At 36.0% G+C, this 8,532-nt stretch overlaps 1 long non-coding RNA gene across 2 annotated transcripts; it reads left to right on the top strand.

Moving 5' to 3' along the window:
• The first annotated feature begins 3,531 nt into the window (after positions 1-3,531).
• Positions 3,532-6,961, top strand: LOC105179714. 2 transcript variants are annotated; one of them, XR_849342.2, is made up of 6 exons: positions 3,532-3,627; positions 3,737-4,136; positions 4,487-4,554; positions 4,867-5,051; positions 6,169-6,257; positions 6,336-6,961. It is a non-coding gene; the product is annotated as an uncharacterized LOC105179714 (long non-coding RNA). The 2 variants fall into 2 exon arrangements; XR_849341.2 differs by having other exon boundaries at positions 6,169-6,961.
• The last annotated feature ends 1,571 nt before the right edge of the window (positions 6,962-8,532 follow it).

Consider the following 8,532-nt stretch of genomic DNA (forward strand, 5'->3'; position numbering starts at 1 on the left):
TTTGCTGATGACTTGTTGTTATTCTGTCATGCTGATATGGACTCTATTGGAGTCATTAACACAGGATTAGATCGATTTGCTATATGGTCGGGGCTCAGGCTGAACGTGCAGAAAAACCATCTTACTATCGATTTGCTATATGGTCGGGGCTCAGGCTGAACGTGTAGAAAAACCATCTTACTATCTCACGTTCAGCCCAAGGATTGCGCAAGGAGATGCTGACAACACTCGGGTTTCAGGAGGGTGTCTTACCGATAAGGTATTTGGGGCTACCTCTCTTATCATCTCGCTTAACAATTGCTGATTGTCGTCCATTATTAGTGAAAATTGATAAATGTATTGCTGGTTGGGAGGGTATTGCACTGTCTTATGCTGGCAGGGTACAAATTATCAAATCTGTACTCATGTCGCTGAGTTTATATTGGGCATCAGCGTTCATACTACCAAAGAAAGTTACAAACGAAATTGAGAAGAGGCTGCGAATTTTCTTGTGGAAAGGGACATCAACCAGTGGTTATACCAAGGTTGCGTGGAAAGACCTGTGTCGGCCGAAGGAGGAGGGAGGCCTAGGGTTCAAGGATATTACTATCTAGAATTGTGCATTAATGGCTAAGAAACTATGTGATATCATCAGGTGCGATAGGACCTCGATATGGGTTGAATGGCTCTACCAGGGTCGTTTACGAGATACTTCCATCTGGACGATTAGAGAGCATGCAGGATCATGGGTATGGCGGAAAATCCTCCATTTACGAATCTTCCTCCGATCTATGGTGGATTATCAAATAGGAGATGTGAGGAGATTCTACTTGTGACAGGACCCATGGCATCATCTGGGACCCCTTAGTGACAGATTCCCACGTGGACCGAGGTTACTTGGATTGGAGGAGTCAACTAAACTCAGTATGGTGATTAGTGGAGGAGAGTGGCATTGGCCCTCTATCACAGATTTTGAGTGTTTGAAACTCGATATGGGTTGAATGGCTCTACCAGGGTCGTTTACGAGATACTTCCATCTGGACGATTAGAGAGCATGCAGGATCATGGGTATGGCGGAAAATCCTCCATTTACGAATCTTCCTCCGATCTATGGTGGATTATCAAATAGGAGATGTGAGGAGATTCTACTTGTGACAGGACCCATGGCATCATCTGGGACCCCTTAGTGACAGATTCCCACGTGGACCGAGGTTACTTGGATTGGAGGAGTCAACTAAACTCAGTATGGTGATTAGTGGAGGAGAGTGGCATTGGCCCTCTATCACAGATTTTGAGTGTTTGAAAATCACACATGTACTACCCACTATCCATGGAGGGGAGGACCGCATTATTTGGAGGTTCAATCATGGGCTTCCTACAACTCACGCTCTTTACAGGCTTTTTGATCCACCTGGACAGAAAGTAGACTGGTCCTCGCTACTTTCGGGATCCCTCAAGATTCCACATCACTTATTCATCCTATGGCTTGCTATTCTTGGCAAGTTGGTTACGACGGATAAACCATGGCTAGCCCACCTTGGCCCGTGTATTCTATGCAGCGAGGGAGCGATGGAGACACATGGCCACTTATTTTTTCAGTGTAGATTTAGTCGACAGTGTCTCACAGAAATTCGAAAAATGGTACGATTCTCGTGGCCCAATAGAGACTGGATGACGGATATTACATGGGCGTCCCGGAAATGGAGGGTAAACACATTATTAACATGTCTTACCGAGCGCTATTAGCATCATGTGTTTACCACATTTGGAAGGAGAGGAATTTGAGACGATTCGAGCAAATCGAAAGGACACCCAGCACCATGGCAGTAGTAATTATTGAGGACATCAGGCAGCGTATACATAGCATTACTTTACCTAGTTTAGTCAGTACACGAGCTTTATTTAGACTTTGGCGTATCCCTTGGCCTGTCGGGGGAGACACCAACTGATAACCACCATGTTGTACTGTACTATTATTTTATTAATGAAACTTACATTTATCCAAAAAAATAGTCATAGGGGTTTTTTGCCTATTTTCAAATTAGAAGGGGGACTTTTGCTGAGTTTTTAAATTACATGGGGGTTTTTATGCAATTTGGCCCAAATAATTACACTGTCTTTCCTTGAGATCTGATATAATTACACGTAGATCTCCTGTGGTTTGGAAATTTACATTTAGTACTCATGAGGTTTGTTTTCGTCTAATAAATTTACCCATCTGTCACTTAAAATTCATAAAATTGCTAATATTTTTGTTAAAAAAGGATGACAATTCATATTTATGCCCAATTGATTTATTATTGACTTATTTCAAGTAAAATAATACTTTCTAACTAAACTAGAAAATATAGTTCCTTACATGCATTAACATGTGAAGATGCAGGGTAGTTTGGCTATAAAAAAATTTGTTTGACTTGCAATAAGTCAATAATAAGTAAATTGGGGGTAATAATGGATTTTCATTCATTTTTTTATTCATATTAGTAAATTATGTGAACTTTGAGTAACATAAACAAACTTTAGGAATACTAGATTTAATTTTTTTAAATTACATAAAATTTACGTGTAGTTACACCAAACCTTAAAAATGGGAGGTGTAACTATCCCATACAATATATGTTATCTCACATAACTTTGTATCAAACATTAAGACCAAGTTTTTCATACAAAATCGACTCTAGTTCAACAAACGTAGTACTATAATATATTTTCATAAATATGACTAAAGAGTGATCATAACTCACACAATCATATGAATAAATCCATTGACCTCTAAAATAAATAACAATAGCAATATTATTTTGCTATGCCATATTTTCACAACAAAATAAAATATATATATAAAAACTTGAGTTAATAACATTTATAACAAAAACAACCAAATGTATAAATATAAAAAAAATTTAGTAAAAGGAACTTACTATACTAGTTTTGATTGTAAAAATCCTCAATTGAAAATGTCAAATAAAATAAAATAAATTTTTGGGTGAAATGCACTTTCCATCCCTAAAGTATACATAAAATCGTCATATATACCCCTTTAAACTATAAAATATAACAAACTCCCTCATAATATGGACCAAAAGCTTTATAACAAAAAGCTATATTTTAAATATTTATGCATGTAATTTAATATAAAAATTATAAGTTATATAATATACTTTTTTATAAAATTAAATTGATCTTGTAAATAATTTTCTTTGTAAAACATATTTTCATATTGAACTTGTAAACTCTTTTTTATGTATTATATAGTTTATATAAAACTATACATTTTGAACATTGTTGTTTAAATAAAAATTTGAGTGAAAATTTTAAAATTACTAAAAATAGTTTTGAGAGAGATTTTTTAATTAAATATACTTAGAAAGTGAAACAAAAAATATAAAAATAAGTTAAAAGGGTGTTTTTGTTTTGTCAATACTAAATTATTTTTTACGGGAACTTTTGTTATAATAAACATAATTTAGGGGTCAAAATGTATAATAAAAATTTTATAATTTTGTAAAAGGTTTATTAGCGGTAAGATGGTCGCATGGTAAAGCATATTCACAACTCTCTCCTCTTTCTCTCTCTCTCTCTAGGGTTTTGTTTTTCATCGATTGCACGAAAAATTCCCCAATTGGTCGTATCTATTCGATCGAAATGGTAAGCAAATGCGCGTTCCTGATTTCCAATTAGCTTATACGCTATTGTTGGCTTACCCATTTTATATCTCGTGCTGTGATTTATCGAATGTTTTGGTTTAATTTTGTAGGAAAATGGAGGCGAAAATTGAGATGTTGCTGAATGTGGAGAAGCAGATGAGGCAAGTGGGTGATGTTGCAGGTACGAGGAAGGCCGTCACACCTCTTGCAATTCTTCTTCTCACACCTCAAACGATACCCCTCATTTTCTCCCGCCAAGAAAGCCAAAGCCGGCGAAGGAGAGGAGCCGCAGTTCTGTGGGTACAAATCCAAGAAAGGAAAACCCCGCTGGAAAAAACCCTTAAACCACCGTTTTCTCCCCATCATCAAACCCCACCCACACTCAGATGGTGAAACCCTCTCACCTTCATTTCTTTTTTCTTGTGTTCATTTCTCACCCAAAAAACAGAGTAAAGATAACCAAGAAAAGCAGGGGGGAGAGATAGAGCGAGGAGGAGGCCTCAAATTATGGTATTGCGAAATGTTACTGCTGTTTGAACAATCCTTCTTGGCCCAATATTTTCTCATTGTTCATATATTGATAGATAAAGAAGGAATACTGGAATACTCTCTGTTGATGTCCTAAGTTTGCTCTCACTTCCTTGCTTGCAAATACTTTCTCCCTCCATCTTACATGTCATCTTTATCTTGCTTTCTAGTGCTTCTTTCATTTAATTTTTGCTTTGACAATCCTAATGTGTTTAACTTGCTCTATTATAATATCATATGGTCAGTAATTTTCTTCTACTTAAAATTAGAAAAACGTTGCTAAGGATTGTTGGAACAGTTTACATCCGAATTTGATGAATGTCTTCTTCTAGGTTTGGGATTACACTGGTTTTGGATATACAAGGTACAATGCCAGAGACATTAACAAAGAAATACTAGGGTAAGCACAATTCTTCAGCTGTCTCCCTCTGTGATGAAACCTGTAATGTTCACAGATTATCTTGTTTGTGGTATTCATTTAGGTGTGTTGTGGAGAATAAAGTGCTTCATAGATCTTTATTATCATGCTTCATAGGCCTTTCCCTCTTTTTTTTTTTTTCTTTTTTTCTGTTTAATCCGTAATACCCAAACCTGAGGGTACATGTCTGTATAATTTTCCCGTAATCTTCCTTTGTTATTCCAGCTCTTAAGATGTGACAATTTGTAAGACATGAACATTTATCTAAATCATGAGTGTTCCATGGTTGCTTAGGTGTCATTGTTAAGAGGATATAAATCAGGCAGGAGACCTGAAAACTTGACAAGATGGCAATTCTGGATGGCTTCAGAAGGCATATTCCGTTGATTTCAGACCACTCAAAGTACCGCGTGCTGCTGCATTCCAAGGGGCTCATTATATTTCACCATTGAAAAGGCAAATAATCTCGTATGCATCTGGTGAGCAGAGATTTCCGCTTTTCTTATGACTTGTAACAATTAATTTTCAGAACCATGCTAGTTCTTTTTGAATGATGAATTCTATTACATGAAGTTTTAATGGAAGCAACTTTTTCTTTTATGATGTTTGGTCCCCTTGACCTGTCCAAATCCAATTTTCATCCCTCTTTATCTTCTAATTCAAGAACCAGCTTCAATTTCTGATGGTTTTAAGGGCGTTCACAGTTTATCATTGTTGGTTATTACCACGAACAGTTCCGTCTCCTTTCCAAGTTGAATACATTCATCTTCTAATACCATATTGTGAGTGAGAGGGTGTTTCTGCTGTTTGAACAATCCTCAAATTAGGATTTCCTGTACAGTTTGGTCTTATGTAGACGTTATTCGAGATATTCCTGTATTTAGTCAGTTTGGGTAATATTGAAGCTGATGAGCTTCTGCTCAAATATTGTTTCATTTGGTAATTTACTGAGTTGTGGAGCTTTGTGAGTACATGATCATGAATGATTATGCTACTCAAGATTGAATTATGATCAGCTACCCCCAAAACACTTTTATTGTATTTGTTCTCGAAAATATGCAACTTGTTAATAGATCTGAAGCTTATGCGAACCGATTCATTAGTTCATTGGTAGTGCTAGCTATTCTTTTGAGTGGATGGGTTTGCTGGTCCTCGTCCTCCGTTTATCTTTTTAGTGTTGTTCAAGGGTTGAAGGAGTATAATATTTGGGCATGGAGATTGCGTGGTATTAAGTTAAGCACTAGTAGCACAATGACATTGGGAGGAGAATAAATGGAACATAAGTATTGTCAAAATCTTTTAGGTACCTTTGAGGACTTACCATGCTGGCGATCAACATAACAAAGCACGACGGTCTTGTTTATAAGAGTGTCACTTTTGGCTGTGTTTGTGTGTATGTAATGATTCATGTTGTTCTTAGTTGTATGATGCCCTTATAAGTTCATGATTGATGGTTGGTTAAGGCTTCGTCTTAACAACTACTTATCTTTTTAAGCAATGCATTGGTTGTTCATATATATATGTGTGTGTGTAGACATTTGCCACATCTAATGCATTTATCAACGTTTTGTGTTAAAATGTTTCTGGACCACATAGGTAACCAAGCTTGTACACTCGTTTAAGGAAGGTTCGGAGGAATGGTCCAAGAAGGCGGTAGAGCTTGAGGAGTCATGAAGACTTTAGAAGTAAGTTCTATTTGTAATTTATTTATCCAACAATGGCGAATGATGCACAGTACACTAATTCCTCTTGTGAACATGCAGTTTGGTTGTGGAATTTCAAAATTATCTGTTTGTCTTATGTCTTCATGCATGCTGGATGCGAATGGAAGGTGTATGAGGTGGCAAAGACGGTCTTTGAAAACAATGACACAGAAACTAGAAAGTCTTTGCAAAGTGATAATGGTGGTAAAAAGTTGATCATTTTCTTGGCTTTCACTCTTCATTTCATCCATCAAGCATTCCTTTATATGTTTGCATTGTTATCTTGAGTTCTTGATATTATCATCTACATTATGGGGTTGTGATTTTCTTTTTATCTATGGCAAGTTTGTTCCTTTGATAAATAGTGTTGGATGCTTTTTTAGTGGTTTTCAATTACTTTACTACTGTGGTGTGGGTGTTTCTCATCTTGTTTAATTTGGTTGTGCTTTTATGTTATCTCATTCAAGTAAACGACGTGTATTGTGTTCTTTGTGGTATATCAAGCTCTGTGAGACATTTTGTTGTCGGGATGTCTGTAATTGTTTAGCATTTTAGGATTAGACTCTTGGTTCAATTGAAATTACATGAAACTTCTCATATTCTAATTTTGATTTGAACAGCCCAATTCACCTTCCAAATGAGATAAAACCATTTCAAAAGTAAAGAATTCCATGACATATATGTAGTGTTAATTAACACATAGGAACAAGAGGGTAACTTTTTTTTAAATTTTTGTTCATCTTTTGTTATCCTATCAAACTACTTTTGTTTTGTTTTCTTTTGCCAGTTACTATCAAACTACTTCCGTTTATATTATTTTTTAGTAATTTGACGAATAAATGTGATTTAGGAAGTCATAAGATTGAGACATGAATGTGCACTAACGTTATGTGATTGTTGCTTTGATTAACTGTGGAGTCGTTGAGGCATAATTTCATGCATTTTGAATTGCTTTGAAAGAGAGTTGGAATATCTTTGCTTCTACTAAATCTTAGGATTCTTGTGAGATTATATTTGTTTGCTAAAACTCTACCCGATTGATCCTTATATCCCTAACATGGGACATGCATCCATTTTGAAAAATTCAAAGGCCCTTCCCCTTCCAGAAAAAAAAGAAAGAAAGAAAGAAAAGTAAGAAAAAGGAAATTACATCTACTCCGCTGGTTTAGGTCACTTAGTAACTGGGTAACTTCATCACAAATGTTGTTATTCACGTAAAACGGTGGCCGGAGCTATGAGTATGCAAAGCACTTTAGGTAAAATGTCTTTTGGTTGAGTAACCGGGTGCCTTCACCACAAGTGTTGTCATTCGCGTCAAAAGGCCAGAATGCGACGGTTTTTGGTTGAGTAACCGGGTGCCTTCACCACAAGTGTTGTCATTCGCGTCAAAAGACCGGAAAACGGCCTAAAGAACACAAGTCGCGGGCAAAAACAAAGGAAAAAAAAAAGAAATAAAAGCCGTGACTAAAGCAAAAGGGGAAGAAAAAAGAAAAAAAATTCATTAGTGGCCAAACAAAAGAAAGAAAAGCGAAATCCGTCCCGACTAGGTAGATGTGAGGAGATAAAAGGGTATTGTGCTATCATCGAGGATGATAACACTTTGAAATCCATAGATTTTGTGGAAGCTTGATTGTCCTCCTCTATACTTGGCAAAACGAAGTGCTGTGATGTGATTGGCCTCTTACCCTCGTTATGATAAGTTAGCATTTGCATAATGTGTTGCGGCGTTTGTGTTTTGAGATTATGTGCACATAGTATTTCATTCTGTTGGAGGCAATAACTTTAATGACATTGCGGCAGTCCTTTCTTTTCTTTATTGATTTATTAAAAAATTGTCACATTTCTCAGTGCTGAAAATTTTTGTGTGTAAAATCCTCTACTTTGGCATGCCTTCTCTTATGTGACTACTATTTTTGGTTGGGAGGAGGAGGAGATAGATTCTGGCCTTGTATTTATTGTAACAATATTTAAATTCTATATTATTATAGTTTTCTTTAATCTTAATGAATTATTCCCTTTAGATTGCCATCCCAGCAGGGTGAGGGTGCAAGAGATTAAATTTCCTAGTGCAGTTGTTAGTTACAAATTCTATTACATTTCAGTATACACGACATGTGTATAAAATTCATCCTTAGATGAAATTAGTTACGTAATCTTTATATTAAGGTGTGTATGTATGTTATGGAATAAAAACTACAACATAAATTGTAATAGAAAATTCAATCTGTATAAAAGGACACAACAACTGTTAAGATTA

The sequence above is a fragment of the Sesamum indicum genome, unplaced genomic scaffold (genome assembly GCF_000512975.1).
Source record: "Sesamum indicum cultivar Zhongzhi No. 13 unplaced genomic scaffold, S_indicum_v1.0 scaffold00194, whole genome shotgun sequence".
In the NCBI taxonomy this organism is placed as follows: domain Eukaryota; kingdom Viridiplantae; phylum Streptophyta; class Magnoliopsida; order Lamiales; family Pedaliaceae; genus Sesamum; species Sesamum indicum.